We start from the raw sequence: 21093 nt of genomic DNA on the forward strand, positions 1-21093 counted from the left end.
TGCTCTGCTTGCTCTAGCAAGAGAAACCTCTAGATCATCTGTCCTCATCCAAGTCGACCTCTCTGCTGCTTTCGACACTATGAATCTTCAGATACTCCTGTCAACTCTCTCCATCCTAGGCATCACCGGAACAGCTCTGCCCTGGGTGGAAGCATATATCTCAGACAGATCCTTCCTTATTGTGGAGGGGAGGTATTTCTGAAACTCAGCAACTCACAACTGGGGTTTCTCAGGGGTCAGTTCTGGGTCCACTGCTCATTTCTATTTACACTACGTCTCTGGGGCAGGTGATTGAGTCTCATGGCTTGTCATACCATTGCTATACTGATGACACCCAGCTCTATTTGTCCTTCCAGACGATCCATCTGTCTCTACACGAATCTCTGCTTGCTTGTCGGACATCTTGGTCTGGATGAAGGAACACCACCTTAAGCTCAACCTGGCAAAATCTGAGCTTCTCACCATCCCAGCCTGTCCCTCAATCAACCACAACCTCATTGTACAGCTCGGCTCAACCACACTCAAGCCAACCAGGACAGCCAGGAACCTTGGGGTGATTCTTGATGACAGCTTGACCTTTACAGACCACATTTCAACAACTGCACTGTCCTGTAGGTTCATTCTATACAACATCAAGGAAATCAGACCCTGTCTCACCGAACAGGCTACACAGCTACTAGTCCAGGCTCTTGTCATCTCAAAACTGGACTATTGCAATGCACTACTCTCGGGCCTCAAGCCAGCTCCATCAAACATCTTCAGATGATTCAGAATGCAGCAGCACACCTCGTATACAACCAGCCCAAAAGAACCCATGTGACACCCCTCTTCATCTCCCTCCACTAAGGCCTGTAGCTGCCAGTATCAAATTCAAGGCCTTGATGCTCACGTACAAGACCTTGTCTGGTACAGCACCCCCATACCTCAACACTCTCCTTGAGGCTTAAGTTCCCTCACGCAATCTGCGATCAATCAATGACCAACGCTTACTAGTGCCTACTCAGCGTGGCTCAAGGCCCCTTTCCAGAACCTTCGCACTATCTGTCCCTCAGTGGTGGAATGAACTTCCAACCTCAATGCGAACTGCAGAATTTGTCAGTATCTTCAAAAAACAGCTAAAGACCCACCTCTTCTGTGAACATGTAACCAAAAATAAATAAATAAATAAAATAAATAAAATTAAAAACCTTACTCTGGCACTTTGCTTCTTATAGAACTCAATTAATAGATCTTGTATGGTAGCAGTACTTGTATTGTTCTCTGCTTGTTATATCGCTTTGCTTGTATTTTCTCATTTGTAAGTCGTTTTGGATAAAAGCGTCTGCTAAATGAATACATGTAAATGTATTAGAAACAAATATTAGAAGCAATATCAGAGAGTTCAGAGAATACAGTTCTTTATGGAAAACAGCACACATTGTTATAGTTGTCTACACATAACTATACGGTTGTTTAGGTATATACATTAATGAAAGCCCAAACTAAATTAACTGAAATATAAACAGCAGTAGCATTTCAATTGTTGGCCTGCATTCTGAACTAAAATGTATACCACATGAATGAGTATAAATGTTAAATGAGAAAAGTGCATGATGGGCCACAAGTATGACATGAAGTGCATTCACACTTATTAACAGTTAATGAGCTGACTGACACTGAATTGATTCCACAAGGGAGGTATATGCTGGTGTGTATGCACTTAGGTTCACTCTTATGCAATCATTTAAATGTGCATCTGTCAGTTTCTTTCTGAATTTAGATTTGATTACATTCATATCAGAAAACGCTGCTTCACAAAGGTATGTAGATGCAAATAAAGCAGATGCTTTGAGGGCAGCTTGGTGAATGTTCTTGTAGTTTTCTGGGTCTACCAGACTCCAGAAATGTTGTGAATGTTGCTGAGATTTCAGCTGGATATGATTTTGGAGATGTATAACCTCCATCTCCATCTCCATCTCTACAGCATTGACATTGAACAGTTCATTTCATCAAGAAACAATCTGAAATATCTCTGTTGTTTGGACTTTGCTCGAATCGAGTTGATAAGCCAAACAACCGGTTTCATGACATGATCAAAACCCATAACCTTACTGCAGATCGCCTGCTGATAAATGATGCAGTGATAGTTCAGAAATTTAGGAAAGTCTGGGTCGGCCTTGCAATGTGCAATAAATCCAGAGTGGCACCCCATCACGGCTGGAGCTCCGTCTGTTGTCATAGACACCAGCTTTTCAAGGGGCATGTTTTTTTCCATGCAGTAGTTCTTCAAAACGTTGTAGATGTCGACTCCTCTGGTCATGGTTTTCAGAGGAAGTAATGTAAAATACTCCTCTTTGGTGGAAAAATCATCAAAAACCATTCGCACGAAAACAGCCAACTGGGCTGTATCACTGAAGTTCAAGTCATCACACTGAAATGAAAACCATTTACACCTTTGTATGTCCTGTTCTAACTCTCCCATCGCATCTGAAGAAAGCAAGGAAACTCTCCTTGCCACTGTGTTGGCACTGAGCTGGACATCAGCGATATCGGACATAATTTATGTCTTGCTTTTGTAGTCCCTGAACAAAGTTTCAGCCACCGCAATCATGGCTTCTTCTGTTTTGTCAAGATGGGCGCCACTTTAAATGATGCCTCTGTTACAGCATTTCCTCTCTTAATCAGTTCGGTGAATAAAGATTATTTTTGTAATGTATCGCTGCTTCACCTTTTCAGTTCGTAGCCCGCTGCCCACAGGAAAGTCTCATGTAAAGTTACCATGAGCTTGACTGAAATGGCGCTCAACATTGCATCTTTTACCGACAGCAACGCTAACGCCGCAAATTAGGCACACACATCTTTGGCTTACATTGGTGAAGGAAAATTCACTCTCCCATTACTCATGGAAATAGTATGTTTTCTTCCTTTTGTTTGGTGGAACACTGTCTTTACTCATCCTGAAGCAAACTAAATTTTCTATCTAATACTATAATATAAAATGAGCATGATGACATGCTTGATTGAAACATTGGCGTGACGGACGATGTGGCAAATAAATACTACATTTTCAGTGGAGAGGGTGGGTTAGGAAGTGGTATAGCCCACTCTGATTGGCTGAAATGGGAAAGAGTTTCCAGAATGTCTTTGCAAGCTACTTACAATCAGGCCACGAGCTACTGGTAGCTCGCGAGCGACATGTTGGAGACCCCTGGTCTTGAGGAATATGTTCCTTCAGGGCAGAAGAATCACCAGGGCTGAGATAGGTCTCCATCACAAATAGAAAGTCCAGAGCACGAGTGGTGAAGAAGTCATTTAATATAAATGATTTGTTGGACAAAGCCCTAGCATTTATTAAAGCAAATTTAACAGGGAGGTCCATAATCCACACTGGGTCTGACGTGGTGTATATTTTTGAATATTCCAGTAAAGTTGCTGAGATTAACTCCTCTCTTTCCAGAACTTGATCTAATGCGAGAATGCAAAAAAGGAGACCAGATGGGCAATATTTGATTATCAGCAAAGGTATCAGGGAGTCTGGAAGTACGAAGTTTGCGTCACGCTATTAACATAACGTGGGCGACATGCAATTCCCAGTGCAACACAGCTTTTGTAAACTCCGGCCGTCAGGCGCACTGATGAGTTCCAATGATAAAGCTCTGCAGATGAGTACAGATAAACCATTATAGAAAAGATAATTGAGAAAAACAGCAGTAGTTGACATGCCATGCATAGTGAAAAGAAAACTGTCCAAGAGCAGAAAACATGCTCAATGATAACTAGTGCATCTCGCTGGCTTGTCTACAAGACCAAGTTGAAAACGTGTTAGCCTGAATACCTCAGAACCACCCAGAAACCACTGTGTAGGAAAAGAGCAAACTGGTAACGAATGCCCCAGACCTTTTAAAACACAAAGGAGAGTAGCAAGCAATAAACCAGAGAGAAAGTGGAGACTTACCCATGGGTCTATATGCGACAATCTGAGGGTAACTAGAGTAAAGAAAGCTTGCGGTAGGCCAGTGAACAACAGGAGAAAAGCTTACAAAAAATAAAAAGTCCATATGAAACATGAACTATATAATCCAGGGTGTAGATTCACAATGTTGACAGTATAATCCTGAAAGACAAACACATATTGACAGCAAAAAACCTTAGAGCAGAGGCAGACAAACATGCCAGCATTCACTCAATTCAACAGGTGTGAGTTATCTACTTCTTCTCCTCAAATCAAGGAATTTTGAGATGGCAAATAGAAGGGAATGCACATAGGTAATTAATTTGCTTTATATGTTTTATTTCCAAGTGTGCCCTCTGGAATGTTAATGTTCTGTGTTGCCTGTCAACATCAGTGTCCCACTGGATGGAATTGATTATACAAGACATGTGCAAAATGGTTTAAGGTTTGGGGGAGTCCTCTATACAGAGAGCATAAGTATGAGAGTGCACAAAAAATCGCATAAAAATTATCTCAAGGCTTATTGCACTTTTTGCTTGTCACACCCAGATAAATGACTTCTCCATATGATTATTGGGATATCTCTCAAAGGGACAATCATTGAAACAGTAATGAACATGACTGACATCTCATATCTAAACATAGTGTCACCAACCAGACAGAGACCTGGAGTCTGACGGTAGTCAGTCATTAGCTTATACCTAGCTGTTAATGCCTTAATGTCATTAGCCTATACCTATATAGATGTAGATAACAGATATAAAGATAAATACTTCTATAATTGACATGGCTTAAAAACTACCAACCACCACTGGTGGTAAGATATATAATTTAAAATGATTAAAGAAAAGGAGCCAGCAGGTTTGGTGTGGGTTCAGACTCTTAGCACCCCTCAAGAATTAAATTTTTTTGTCGTCAATTAATGATATAAAAAAAAAAGGGTGAGTGACCCTCAAGCCAGTGTCTTCATTACTCGAAGGCCAGCTTTATTGCAAGCAGTTCTTGATTCCCAATGTCATAATCAGCAGGGGACAGATGTGTGAGTAATATGTGACTGGAAACATCCTTTCCAGGTTTCCACACCTTTGTAAAATGACAGCTTCTACGTCCAGTACACCACACTCAGAAGCATCCACTTCTACTACAAAGGGATGTGTGGGGTCTGGTTGTCCACAGTCCATCTTAATGTGTGCACACCCCTCTTTAATAGAGGAGTTGGGGTGCCGCAATACTACAGAAGTGTCAAATGAAACGAAGGGAGAAACTTGCAAAGCTCGGAAATTCCTGTAGCTCCCTGATTCTACCAGGGTTGTATCACATCTAAACCACTTCCACCCTGTGATCATCCTTTGTGACCTCCTCAGGACTGATGAGGTAGCCAATTAAAGTAATACTTTAAACTAGGGCTGCAACTAACGATTATTTTCATAATCGATTAGTTGGCCTATTATTATTAATTTATTTTTATTTTATTTTTCCGGTTAATCGGATGGGGGCGGGGCAAGCTTTCCGTACCTTTTTTTTAATTTAAAATAAAATTCACAAACTGAGTGTTACAAAAATAAACTTCAGACTAAAACTTTACAAAACTGTTTGTCCAAAGCAGAAAAGAACCCAACACACACACACACACACACACACACACACACAGTAACAGAAACCACAAGGTGCAGTGAAAGTGAGGTTTTTTTTTATTAATTTAGGACTGTAGTTTAACTCTTTTTGTGCATCCATGAACATAATGCATAAATACTATAAAATAATTATATTTATTTATTTATTTATTTATTTATACTGCACAAGGTGCAGTTTTTATTATTGATTTAGAACTGTAGGACTGTATATATACATGTAAATCACTTCCGTATATATATATATATATATATATATATATATATATATATATATATATATATATATATATATATATATAGTATCTCACAAAAGTGAGTACACCCCACACATTTTTGTAAATATTTGATTATATCTTTTCATGTGACAACTTTGAAGAAATGGCACTTTGCTACAATGTAAAGTAGTGAGTGTACAGCTTGTGTAACAGTGTAAACTTGCTGTCCCCTCAAAATAACTCAACACACAGCCATTAATGTCTAAACACCCCTAAGTGAAAATGTCCAAACCGGGGCAAATTAGCCATTTTTCCTCCCCGGTGTCATGTGACTTGTTAGTGTTACAAGGTCTCAGGTGTGAATGGGGAGTAGGTGTGTTAAAGTTGGTGTCATCGCTCTCACACTCCCTAATACTGGTCACTGGAAGTTCAACATGGCACCTCATGGCAAAGAACTCTCTTAGGATTGGAAAAAAAGAATACCATACAGCGGTTTAACAGGACAGGTTCCACTCAGAACAGGCCTCGCCATGGTCGACCAAAGAAGTTGAGTGCATCTGCTCAGTGTCATATCCAGAGGGTGTCTTTGGGAAATAGACGTATGAGTGCTGCCAGCATTGCCTCAGAGGTTGAAGGGGTGGGGGTCAGGCTGTCAGTGCTCAGACCATACGCCGCACACTACATCAAATTGGTCTGCATGGCTGTCGTCCCAGAAGGAAGCCTCTTCTAAAGATGATGCACAAGAAATCCCGCAAACAGTTTGCTGAAGACAAGCACTAAGATGCAAGACTAAGGACATGGATTACTGAAACCATGTCCTGTGGTCTGATGAGACCAAGATAAACTTATTTGGTTCAGATGGTGTCAAGCATGTGTCGCGGCAACCAGGTGAGGAGTACAAAGACAAGTTCATTGAGGGAACCATGAATGCCAACATGTACTGTGACATACTGAAGCAGAGCATGATCCCCTCCCTTCGGAGACTGGGCCACAGGGCAGTATTTCAGCATGATAACGACCGCGTATGTATCACCCTGTCTACACTGCATGTGATCAGCAATGCAGCCTCGTTACTAACAGATCACTTCCGTTATAATAAACGACAGAATTTACACTGCAAGCAGGCAAATACAGCATATAATGACAATAAACTTAAATTAAACTAAACCTTTTAAGCAGCTTGCACCAGTTTCCCCTGCCCCTTACACACGGTGGAGCATTTTGGATATAAACATAAGTTTCTGCTCGTGCATCAGTTTGATTTCCACGGTGTTTAAAATGCGCTACTGCCTTAGAGGACTTGGAGGTTACACACTTTCTTCCTCAGTCACGTGTTGATTTCACCTCCGTCTGATGGTGACTGAGGTCATGTTGGGAATAAAAAGTAATGCTGACAGAAAGTAAACTGAAGAAAGTCATTATCGGTGACTCTGGGTCTCTGCTAATGCTAGCGTGCGTATGACGTCACGCGCTGTCATGGCTTTCACTAGTGTTGTATTTGAGATGATATTAGCTTTCTAAAATCCACACACTAGACGGTAGTGCAGAGTGCATAGTGTAATTGTATAGTACTTCATCTGGGACACAACTTTAGTATTTACTCTCCAAAGCGTGTTTTCTGAACAGTAATGAGTAAACATACCCCGTGCCGCGCGCATACCAAGTAATTGATAATGAGATTTGTTGACAACGATTTTTATAATCGATTATCGATTTTATCGATTAGTTGCTGCATCTCTACTTTAAACTGACATCTTTCACCTTTCTAAAATAATTTGTTCTCCTAAATTTGGAACTCCTTGCAAGCCCAGACCATTTTACACCAGAGCACAGCAGTGCCATCCTTCTTATGTTAATCAAAGTGTCCTTTACACCAGACAATGGCAGCGTGCAGAGCACTGATTAGTTTCTTATCACAGCATGTCCACATTGAGTTTTATTCTTTACTTAAAATACCCTTATGGAAAGTCCCACACATGACTTCCGAGTCGTAACTGCTAAAATAGGCACCACAAAATACAGGAAGTTGAACTTTGACTAGTAATAACCTTAGTGATGCCTAGCTTGTTAAATTGAATAATTATTCTAATAGCATTATTCTTCTAAATGAAATGAATGTATTGTTTGTGGTTATTAATGATTAAAATTTTTATATTTGCTTGGTTGCTTTTCCTAGCATTTCCTAATAGTTTGGGGCTCTACTGTCTGGCCTATGTACAATTAGCAAAATGCCATGGGTATTACATTAACACATTTAACATATTTTGTACTTAAAAACTTTAAAAGGGTTCTTAAACAGAACAATTTGTCTCATGTAAAAAGCCTACATACTAAAATCCATACTTAAATTCCAATGCACAGCACATTATACCCTTATTATTGAATGGCCTGGATACAAAAATGAAAAAAAAAAAAACAGTTTATGTAAAAAAAAAAAAAAAAAAACCAACATATGGTTTTGGTGGTGTGCACACTAATTGACCACATCATACCGTCGAGCTGCATAGTTGCAACAATATGTTGGTTGTGGTGGGTGTGAATCTGGAAAGGATGTACAGTATGGGCAACACTCTCTAGTGTTGGCTCGAATTTAGCCTATTACCCAAAAACATTTAAAATTCAACTTAGAAGCCAATACTCACATCTACCTCTGAGACCAGTTGGAGATAGAAAAAATACACCAGCCGTGAGTGAGAAGAAGCAAGGGTCCAGCTTTATTGTTCCATTCCACCACACGAGATCCACACCGATGAGAATTCTCAGAAGTGATCCCCCCTACCCTGAGCTTAAGCTCCAGTATTTATACTGTATTTACACACTAGATAACCCATAGGTTTCCAGAAAAGGCCTATTTCACTTACCCATAGAATTGAAACCCGGGGTTTTACTTTACACATAAAATCAGAACTCAGGCATTTCCAACAACCCAGGAAACAAAAACCCAGTGTTTCTATTTACCTAGGTTTTCAAAAACCAGGGTTCTCTTTTACCTAGGTCTTCAAAAACCAGGGTTCTCCCTTACCTAGGTCTTCAGAAACCATGATTCCCATTTCCCTAGGTAATAAAAATGACGTAAGCAAGACGACTAAACAACCGGGAGGGACCTTGGTCTTATCGTTATCTCGAGGGGGGGGGCAGCCACCCTTATAACTGGCTTTCTTCATGGTTCTCTAAAAATTAAGGCTTTCCTTGCAAGACGAGAATCTTCACCATCTGAATCATGAGTAAGTTATATTTTCCTTTTTTCCCCGTACTTCTCATTTATAATTTATTTTCATATTTGCACTATATTTCTTATTTTATATATATTTATACTACTTGAAAAGCGGTTTACTGTACTTCCAACTTCTTAATATCATTACAGTTCTACTGTCCTGCATATCCTACTATTCTGTTTTTTATAGAGTTTCTCTATTACTATAAGATATTATTAAAGTTATTCATGTGTGTGTATGAGGAAGAGAGAGTGTGTGTGTATGTATGTTGTGTCTACTTGCCCGCCCTTGACTGTACGAGTGTGTGTGTGTGTGTGTGTGTGTGTGTGTGTGTGTGTGTTTTTAGCACTCCTTAGCTCGTACACTTCTTTTTGACTTTTTTGACTATTACTGATCTTAAATTGCTCGTAATTCCAATCTGTCAATGTCCGCCTAATCCCGCTTCTACGTGTCAAGGTGCCCGTTTTTCCTTCTTCTCCCTTATGTTTATTTTATGACATTTTTTATCCACAACATTTCCCCCTCTGAGGCTGTGAAGCCTCATACACTACCTTAATTAAGCGGGTATCTGTGGAGGAACTGGTTCTGCCGCACCCCATGGCCGTCCCCCGCTAGCTGTCGGAGGATTACTCTAACAAGGCCATAATCCCTGCGCCCGTCGTCCCCGTAATCCAATGGGTCCCTTACATTAACCACTTCTACGCAACACTGATCCGAACAGGAGCTGAGGAGGTTTTGTAGACCTGGTGGGAGACGTGCTAGTGTTGTGCGCCCTGGGGTCTCATAGTAGATTGGCAGCTGGAGAATGGGCCTTAGGACCCCCCTACATCCACTTTGCGCCGGACATGTGTAGATGTACCTAGCCATAACTCTTAACCCTTAACTTACTTCTCCTTTTAACTATGTATATATATATCTCATTTCGAATTTAACTACCTTGATTATACGTTTGTTTGCCTACATCGATTATAAGATTAACTGAGTTCCTCTAATCATTTATTACTACTACTACTGCCATACGTATGAGTACACTACAGTAACTAACTACTTGATCTACACGTCCCTATCTTTCTCAACTAGGCCTGTCAGCCCACAGTTTTGTATTTGTCGGGACCTGCAGATTCTTGCTTCCCCTCAAAAACCAAACCCCAGTCTTTCGCAGTCAGGGGTGGGCGAAAAAACCTCTTACGAGGAAAAATTCCCACCCTGCCAGCACCATGTGCTCAGCAGCACCATTATACTTTTCTGTGCCTGATTGCGTCACACTTTTTTGCCCATCACATTACATGTCATACATACATACACATTTTATAACACTCGGCATAACAGTCTCTATCGGCAGTATCCCTCTGTATTCCAGTTGTCTTCGGCTCAAGCACTTTATGTACTGTTGAGAACCACCCTTTGGGGAGAGGTTAGGCTAGCACTTACACCCAGGGTATGGATCATCACATCTTCTTCTCACCCCTCAGGGTTCAGTAGATCTGCAACACAAATGAACATATAGAAAACACCAATAGGTCCCGTTTGTCTCGGATAGGCCCATTACCTTGCCACTACCTTGTACAAACGGGTCCTTGCGCCCCCTTTCCCATCAGTCCTGGCTCATGTCCCGTCTCATGCTCTCGTAGACGCTGGTGTTGCTGCTGTCACTGCTCATTGACCCCTGTCTGTCGCTGCTGTCGCTGCTCATTGACCCCCGTCGCATGGTCTCAATCACCACCCCCCGTTGAGGCGGTAACGCCTCACCCTTAACAACATACTGGCCAGAAAAGGAGGCTGAGGACATCACCATCCGCCGTGCGCAGGGGATCACACAGCAGGCCACCAGAGCCATAAGGAGAAGGAGGACGAACAGGGACGCTCCCAAGCGGGTCAGGGTAGCAGTCCAATCTCCAGAAAGAAACCAGGAGAGCCACGGCGGGAGGCGGAGACTAGACCCAAAGCCGGAGTTAGCCGCTTGCTCCGTCTGGAGGGCTTGTAGTTGGCCCAGGACCTTGGAGAGGGCTCCCTCAGAACCAGTGTGCAAAGGGATTGCAGCACAGCACTCGGGACCAATCATTGTACAGACACCTTCCTCGGGGGCCCGCATCTGGTCCAGGACAAAACGGTTCTGAGCAGCCATGAGGGAAGTGGCATGGAGCTGATCACGGACCAGTCCGAGAGCACTCAGTGAGTAGTTAATGAAGCGTTGCTCGTTGTACCACATGTAATTAATCCATGCCACGTTGCGGTTGATCTGCACGGCCGGGAGCAAAATAGACGCTACACCACTGCCAACGGCCTCCATGGCTCTGTAGCGAGCAGGAACGCCAACGGGGGTACCCCCAAAGTCAAGATGGACGGTCTCATCAGCAGCCCAGTCAGAATAGTTCGCTGCATCAGCGTCACGGACATACTGAGTCCATTGGGCCACGTCGCGGCGTGAACGGGACCGGCCGGATGACGGTCGGTCCGCCACCAACAAAACACGGGTCTTACCATCCAACCTAACCGGGGCGCAGCATCCTTGCCACTCCGCAGGCAAGGTCTGGCGTACACGTTGGCCCCCGCAAAACCAGAACACATCCGCAAGGGGAACAGTACCACCACTAAGATCAGGTAGGGGAATTACCACGTTGGGGGTGCATGGGGGTGAATCACAAACAGAGGGGGTTTCAATTTGCAAATCATTAGCGAACAGGGAGACATTACATCGGGCAGACATATTTCCTACAGGATATACGCCAACAGAGGAGCAGAGGCAGATGGGAAAGAACGAGGGCAGAGATGGTTGGACGCGGACAAAAGTCGACACTTGAGTGGTTACAGGGTGAAACAGGCATGAGGAGCTTGCATTGTGCATCCACGATGGGCCAAAATCAGCCGAAAGGGCCCCAAGGAGGCACACAGTAGGACACAAAAAATCAACAGAATAGGGGTTGGTGAGACATTCTTTGAGGTTCCCCATAGGCAGCATAAAATGGGGGGTGAGGCTACGATCATGACATACGAGACACGAGCGATCCGTCACAGATCGAGCAGTGTGGACCATCCATGCCATGTACATGTTACTCTGCTCCTCCGTGAGCGAAGTGTTAGCGGTAGAGATTGAATAATATTGTAATTTCATTAATTTATGTGCGAGCGGAGTTGACATCGGGGCAATGAGGAGGGGGTGGAGAGCCCGGGATGCGAAGGGTGACCCTGTACTATCATGGTAAGAACATGCCGTAGCCGAGCAAAGGAACGGTAGCCACAGGGGGCCAATCGTGGGCAGCTCGAAGGAGCACCTACTCGTCCGTGCCCTACCAGTAATTCTAAGATGTCCTACGCGAATCTCCACAGACCGAGCTGGGGAGAAAGTGAATGAGGCCAAATAGGGACTTCTCCCAATCAGGGACTCTTCATGGGCGAGTCTAAGGAGAGCTAACGCGCACATCGAGCTACGGGAACCTATAGTGGAGCCAGGGGCCGTCCAGGATCGAGCACGCCTAATACGAGGATAGAGGGCTGTGCGGGAAGTAGCAGTCGCTAGTGGGTGTAATGTATGATAGGAATCCAGGGCATTTCTTTTAAACATTGGGTCGTAGAAAAAGAAAAAGAGTACTATTAGCCCTGCTGTAAAAATCAGTTTACCCACATACGTGCTACTATTCTGTGGAGCTTGTTCCACCGGTCCACTCCGGAACCGGGGGTAGGGGAGTGCGCAAGGATTCATGCGGAGACTGACGTTCAGGAGTAAGCTCGGGTAAGTTCAACTGTGCTGCTAGAGACTGTAGCGTATCTGAGTTGATTAGGCTCAGAGGCAAAGCGGTGTCGTCAAGGTCCTGACAGAGAGTGGTGAATGTAGACAGAAAATCCTCCGTTGCTGGGGTTACAACTTCCTGTGGGCAGATAACTACACCCGTCACTTCTATTTGGGGCGTGAGAACGGTGAGGCTACTGGCATCAGACTGAGACAGTCTATCGAGTTTTTCCACAGCTCGCCGCTTGTTCTGGGCTCGAGTGCCGTAGGCAGGGCTCAGGGATGCACCCGAATCACTGTCACTATCAGTGAACACCACTGCCCCAGTGGGCTTCCTTGTACTGTCTAGTCTTGAGGTCGATGGTTGTTCGTCGGTAGTGTCTTGCAGTAGCGGTCCCTTACCTGGTTCGGTGCTGCTGCAGTGGTTCAAGTGATACCAGTAATTCCTCCCCTCTACTTTCACAGCCGTGGGGGTTGCAGCGACCACGGTGAATGGTCCTTCCCGACGTCCCGCAAGGGGGCTCTTTCTCTTGAAAACACGAATGTATACCTGGTCCCCCGGTGCCACTAGGCGTACGTCTTCCCGTACCTCGCTCTCTCCATGGACTGCCTCACGAACCTGTGAATACAAATGTCTATGGATTTTGGTGAGGGTTCGCACATAATCCTGCATTTCGTCCTCCAATTGTGCCAAAGACGGCCCTGTGTATGGACCTCGGGTGAATGCCATAGGCATTGGGCGCCCAGTAAGCATTTCATGAGGAGTCAAGTGCGTCATACGATTGGTCTGAGAACGCATCTTCATCAAGGCCAGTGGTAAGGCCTGTACCCAGTTCAGGCGAGAGCTCTCGCATATTTTTGCCAGTTTATTAACTAGGGTACCATTCACTCGTTCTACCATGCCCTGGGATTGAGGATGATACACACATCCTAGCTTATGATCTATCCCCAAGGCAGATGCCACATTGTCAATGACGTTATTCACAAAGTGGGTACCGTTGTCCGAACTCAGAAAATCTGGAATACCGAACCGGGGAATGACTTCGCGACATAAAAATTTAGCCGCGGTCCTTGCATCTTCCTTGGAAGTTGCAGTTGCTTCCACCCACCTGCTGAAGCGGTCTACTACTACTAGAATGTAGCGCTTCCCTTCTTTCCGGTTGTCTGCTCCCATGTCTACATAATCCATCATTATATGCCGGAATGGCCCTGTCGGCGGGGGAATATGTCCTAAAGGAGCAGTGAAGTTCTTTCGCACATTGTTCTTGATACACACTTCACATCTATTCAACGCATAGTCCACCATACTGGCCAGAAATGGGGACCACCATTCCTGACGGACTTTTCGGATAGTTTCGGTTCTATGGGCATGATCCAAGCCATGGGCTTCTTTGATCAAGAGCGGGAGGTAACTGGCTGGGGCTATACACAATCCTTCTATGCTGCGCCACAATCCAGTACCCGCCTCTTTTCTCGCCCCCCGTTTTATCCACGCCGATACTTCAGCCACACCTGCGGTGTTCTGCAGCTCCACCAAGTGGGCTACATTGTCTACCTGCGGATGCCGCATCGGACTTTCCCCAGGCTGAGTTAGGGCCATCATCTGCCCCGGCCCTACGGCAGCTTTCTTAGCTGCCTCATCCGCCAGTGAGTTCCCTTTAGTGATAAAGGAGTCATCGGTCCTATGTGCCCTGCATTTCACTACAGCTAATTTTGCGGGCAATGTCATAGCATATAGTAAATCTGAAATCGCCTCCCCGTGGGTCACGGCGGTCCCATCTGCCCGCTGGAATCCCCTTTGAGCCCAGATTGGTCCAAACACATGGCAGACTCCATGAGCATAGGCTGAGTCCGTATATATATTGCAACTCTCATTACGGCCCAAATTACATGCAGCTGTCAACGCCCGTAGTTCAGCTAGCTGGGCCGAGCAGGGTTGGGGGAGCGGAACACTCATCACTACCTCAAACGTCGCCGGGTTTCGTCGTGCTTCTACTACTGCCAACCCAGCCTTATTGCCCGTATTAGTACGATAACAGGAACCGTCCACAAAATACGTATGCTTAGCATTATCAATAGGGCAGTTCTCCAAATCTGAACGCGCTTTCAAAAATATCTCTGATACTGCTACGCACTCATGGGGTACACCATCTATCGGGGTTACCAGTTTATCGGCCGGATTCACCGTGGTGCACCGTTCTATGGTGAGCTCCGGGGCTGACAGAATGGAGTCATATCCTGTTCGACGGGAGTTCGTTATCACAAAGGTCTGACTCGTTAGGAGCGCATGCAGTGCATGGGTCGTATATAATGTAACTGGGTGCCCCATGGTGATTGAGGACGCTTTCTGATATGCAAATGCGGCCGCTGCCAAAGACCGATAACAGGGGGGCATCCCTTTTTCCACGTTATCAAGAGCCGTGCTGTAATAGGAGATGGCCTGTTTTCCCATCCCTTGTTGCTGCTGAGTTAGGACGGCCGATGCGTACCCCTTTCTTTCGGATACATAGAGGTGAAAAGGTTTGCTATAATCTGGGTTAGCCAATGCAGGAGCGGTCATTAAGGCCATTTTAATATCTGCGAGTGCAGCTAGAGCTTCAGGAGTCCAGACGAGGGGGGCATTTGGCTGTGATTGGTCTGCTGCCTTAATCATATCCCGTAATGGTTGGACCCTTAGCGCGAACTCACATATCCATGGACGACTGAACCCCGCCATTCCTAGAAATGCCAACATCTGTCGCACGGGTCGCACGGTGGTTGGCTGTGGGGCCTTGCGTATGGCCTCTACATGCTTTGGTGCTATAGTACGGCTTTCTCCCTCTAACACACGACCTAGGTATTCCACCTTTTGTCTACAAAATTGCAACTTTTCTTTACTTACTTTGTGGCCATTTTCGGCCAACATTCTTAGAACCTTTAGAGAGTCGTGCTGGCATTGCTCTTTAGACGCACTACAAATCAAAAGGTCGTCGACATATTGCAAGATGGTGCTACGGCACTCCAGGGCTGAGAGGTCTTGAGCCAGTACCTGATTAAATATGGATGGGCTTTCACAGTATCCCTGCGGAAGTCTAGTGTATGTGTACTGCTGCCCTTCGTATGTGAAAGCAAACAAATGCTGTGAGTCTGGGTGCAGTGGCACGCTAAAAAATGCTGAGCATAAATCTATGACAGTATACCATTTGGTCCCTTCTGGAATGTTCGACAATAGGGTGTGTGGGTCTGGCACTACTGGTGTTTCCGGTATCACAATTTGGTTAATAGCACGCAAATCATGTACTAGCCTCCACTTCTCTGAGTCAGGTTTTCTAACTGGAAAAATGGGGGTATTGCACTGACTTCGCGTGGAGATTAGAACTCCGGCCTCTACCAATCCGTGTATTGTGGGCCGTATGCCTTCTCTAGCTTGCACTGACAACGGATACTGTTTCTGGTAGGGCAACCTTGCATTCTCTTTTACCTTAATCTGAGCTAGGTCGGCGGATTTAACCAACCCTACGTCGGTCGGATGTTTTGTCCATAGCTCTTCTGGAATAGTTTTCAGTATTTCCTCATTGTCCTGATCTTTTGCTGCCTTAACTGCCATTTGTAAACCACTCCGGTCCGTGTTCGTGCATATGCAGACACTAGTGGCCACGGCGGTATCAACTGCTGTTACTGAGATTCGCACAAACTTTCCATCAGGCGACTTGTGCAAGGATGGATTGGTAGTTGGCTTCCACTCTTGTACTTCTTTTGCCTGCCCTATCATTGGCTCTACCTCTTCCCATTCCAGGCCTTTGGTGACCATGAGTGTGACATGGGGCGCTGTCCCTTCCAGCTGATACCAGTTAGCGATTCTATCTGGGAGCTTTATAATAGCCGCCACTCCCTGTGGGCCGCTTATTATTTCCATGGTTTTAATGTCCATTACTTGTCCCTGTTCCATGTCCTCCCAAAGCTGAGCATATTCCTGGTCTCGTCCACCGTCATCATTTTTAATAGTGCAATATAAAGGGGCCTCCACTTCGGTGCAATCGGGCCGGATGTACTGTAACCATGGTTTCCATTCTGCGTATCTGTGCCAGAGTTCCGAGTTAGCTGGATCGGACATCTCTAGCCAGTATACCATCCTCACATTACGGACGGTGCTAGGTGGCTCGTGCAACAGTAAGAATTGTGTGGATATTGATTTGGGGAACGTCACCCAAATCCCAGTCGCTTCGCACTGTATCTGAGCTCCCAACTTACACAGGGCATCACGTCCCAGTAAGTTAACAGGCGCTCCTGGCGAATATAACAGTGGTGCTTGTATTGTCACACCATCCAGAGATAGTTCTTGAGGCTCGGTGAATCGTAAGGTCTGTATTTTTCCTGAGAAGCCCATAGTTTGAATAGCCTTACAGGTGAGGGGGAGCTGTGAACCTTCTTTCCCTATACTTGAATATGTAGCTCCAGTGTCGATCATAAAAGGTGCTTGCAAGGTGTTTCCGATCGTCACTGTAACAGTTGGCTCTTGTTCTGGATGCAGTGTGGTGACGGACTGCATGAGCTCCCCCCCGGGCTTCTCTCGGCCTCCTCAACTCTGGCTGGGTCCCGGCTCCCCATAGGGGCCATACATGGGGCCACCTTGGGGTACTGGGGGTAGCGGTTGGCACCGAGGTGGCATTCCATAGCTCTCCGGTGCTCTCGGTCCAAGCACCTGACCTCTTCTTTCAGCCCTATCCACGCGGTCTCCCCAAGTTGGTCGTGGGACACGTGGACAATTTCTCCTGAAGTGGCTAGGATCACCGCATCCCCAACACCCTTCAGTTGCCATATTTGGCCTTGGCAAAACTCGACCCCGTCCGTATCCTCGTCCCCTCCCCCAGGCAGGTGGCATTCCCGGGTGCATGGGGGCCCTCATATGATATATGTAATCCATCTGGTCGGGGTGCAGCATAGTAGTTATGTGTGGGACTTGCTGTTGTGGGTGGGCCTGGTATCCATTGGCCAACAGCATAGGGTCAGCCTGTGCTGGGGCTGACGCTTGTGTATGGGGCACCATCACTGCCGCTTGTTTAATGTGTTCCCTCCTCCGTTCCTTCTCTTCCTGTTTAGTCCTGGTCAGTTCGCCGAGCTGTGCTTTATAGAGTTGGCTCATTAGGGTTTCAGTGGCATCTTTAGCTTCTTTTTTCAGCTTCCTGTGTTGCTCCACGTGATGGGTCACATGTGCCAGAAATGAAGCCCATTCCATTGCGTTGAGCCCCACCACTTCCTCTAACTTCTTCTGTACCTCCCCAGGGAGAGCCTTCTTCAATAGCAGTTTGAACAGTCCCACACTTGCCACTGAATCGTCCCATTTGGCACCCGTTTCATCCCTCCATTTATCTTGAAACTTTTGTATGAAGGTTATCACGTTTTCTTCGTCTTTCAGTTTTATATTTTCAAGCTTCCCAGGGTCCATCTTAGCCGGATACATACTCCTCACAGCATCCCATATTTCTTGCCGGTATAGGCCAAACGGGATGGCATCAGCCTTGGGGTCGTCTATCAAATCCCTGTGTTCTGCCCCATCGAAAATTTCTTCAGCCCGTCCCTTGCCCACTGTTTGGCAGAGAATGGCTTTGATATCGCCTATCGCCAGGTGCTGTCCTGATGTTTTTTCCTCAAACTGTGTAATCCATTTCTGCCCCCCTTCACACATGTTGGGTAATCGTTGGATCAGGCCCGTTAGGTCCATGAAACTCCAGGGTGCATAATGTAGGGCTTTTCCTTTAACCATGAGGGGCATCTGAGTAAGGCTGGGCTCCGACTGGGAGCGGGCATGCGCCAAGCACGCCACGCTGTGACACCAGGTTTGAATCTCACTGGGGGCCTCAGGCTTTCCCTGTTCCGTAGTGTTCTAGCTCCTCTAAGCTTCAAATCGTCCAAGTCCTCCTCCTCATTGACGTCTTGTTCAACTTTTCCTTCGTTGTCTGTTTCAGCCCCCTCGCTCTCAGTCCCCACTTGGTCGTCCAGTTCCATGTCTGAACTTACTTGCTTCTTCTTCTGCTGGTGATATATTAGGACTTTTGAGGCCTTACTCAGGCTTTTCACATGTTTTCCTGCTGACTGGTTCAGTGCTCTTCCCGACCTTTGTGATTTTGACTCTCCCAAACGCGGCTTGTGCGCATACTTATTTTTCACAGCAGTCGCCATCTGGAACGCTTGACCTGCGAGATTTTTCAATTCATCCATTTTACCCACGCCGTATGATATCCCGTCCTCTAGCCGTCGAATCCTGCCCTCCAATTCCTTATCCTCCTCGACAGCATATGGGGAGAGCACCACATCCCCCTCTATACGGACCATCCGCCCCACATTGTCTCTCGGCTCACTTTTTCCTCCTCCTTTAGTATGTGGAGCCCCTCGTGCTCCGTTTCCACCCTCGTGCCCTCTCTCGCTCCGACAACTTTCTTGATTGCCCCTGGTCCCATGCCCCTCCTGCTCCTGTATTTCCTCCAGTTCCTTGTCTTTGTGCTTGTGCACCATCGGCCGTGACCCTGGCCTCGGGGTGCTAGTGCTGGGGGGAATCTCCCTGTGCTCCGGCCACCCCGGAGTGCGGGTCCAGTTTTTCATATACTCCTGTAGTTCCCTGTCCCTCTCCTTGTTGCCTACCTGTGGGAGGTCCAGCCGTGGGCTTTCGCTCTCGACCGGGGTTCTATCCTCGTATCCGGCAGCTCCTTCATCCATTTTGATACGTTCTTCATCCTCCCGCATGCGATGCCTCATTCTTTGGTATCCGGTGAATGTTCCCTCTATGTCCACCTTAGTTTCCTTCCATTCATCTTCTCTGTCTTCCAGGTCTTGCATCATGTAGAGCCCGGCGGGTGGGGCACTTCCGACAGGTCTCACTGGAGGGCGGTACTGAGGATTATATGAGGGCGGGGCCTCGGCCAATTCCTCCTGAATGGCTTCTTTTATCTTTTTTCCTAGGCTTGCTTCCCTTTCTTCTTTCTTCCGTATCACCGCCTCTTTTCGTTCTCTCTGCCGCCTATCCTTCTCCTTCTCTTCTTTTCCTGCCTCCACAAACCAGTCCACTATCTTCTCTGTCTTCACACATTTCTCCCTCACTCTCAAGCCTTTTTTCTGCTCATTCCATACAGCTAATCTCTCTTTCATTATCTGGCATAGCTGTTCATCAAAAGTACCTTCCTCGGGCCATTTCCACTCACCACTAGTCTTCTCACTCCATTTTTTACAATAATGTCTAATGTCCTTCTCATCTGTACAGTGTTTGCTTATCACCCTCTCTATCGGGCTCATCTTTTTCTTACATTCAGCCATAACTCTGGTCGTGTCTCACACCTCTCAGCTCTTAAAGTTGGCCGCACACACCCCCTAAATCCACTAAGTTATGCCTCACAGCCAAATGTTTTCCTCCTACCTTGTCCGTTGTTCCCGCCTGCTTAGCCTATCTCGTACCGATTTACGCCCGCTTTTCCCTTCCGTCGGTACTCGGCCCAGCCAGCCTCCCTAGGGACTCACATACACTCAAAGTACAATGTCAAAAAAAAAAGTACAAAGTACAAAGTCAATTTACTTATGATGATTAATTAATTAAGTTAAATGATTCAATTACTCTTATAAGCTTTAAGTTTAACTTTAGGTAATTCACACAGCCTCACACAACAGACAATTCTTACATGTTTACAATATTCTTAGACATAATATTTACCTATTCAACATTACCCAATTTTGGGTAATTAAACAAAAATTAAATTGTATTATTATTTGTCATTTAACTGAACAACACCTTCATAATTTATGGAATATAAATGAAAAGGTCCCAATGGACTGACTCCCTGATTTCTCAACAATTTTGTTATATATTACTGGTCTGGAAGTTCTTATTCACCCAATGGGCAGTCTGACAGATGCCTAAAATATTAAAAAAACAAAAAAAAATAAATGTTTTTTTTGTTTGTTTGTTTGTTTACAATTCTTGCATGCTCCTCCAGTTTTTAAAACAGCAGTTATTGATACCAATAAAGTTATAATACACACAGTCACACTCGACTCACAGAAAGTCCATATCAGATTCAAAACATTAAAACAAATTTAAAAACAAAAATCTCACACTGTTCTATATTAGTCAGCTCAATCTGAAGTGCGCACACACACACATTTTTCTTCTTTTCCTTTTTTCCTTTCCACACAGAAGACAGGCCTGCTTGTGCAGATAAGAACAGATAGGAACACACACATACACACCTTTCTATCAACAACGTCGGCACACTCATATACACATTGTGTCACACACTCTCTTACACATATTTAGTTATTACATACACACCATTGTGGTCTCAGAATATAAAACGCCTTCACACCAGCTCGCATGTATGAAGCTTATAGTCACATAAATTAAATA

The sequence above is a fragment of the Ictalurus punctatus genome, chromosome 20 (assembly GCF_001660625.3).
Source record: "Ictalurus punctatus breed USDA103 chromosome 20, Coco_2.0, whole genome shotgun sequence".
Classification (NCBI taxonomy): domain Eukaryota; kingdom Metazoa; phylum Chordata; class Actinopteri; order Siluriformes; family Ictaluridae; genus Ictalurus; species Ictalurus punctatus.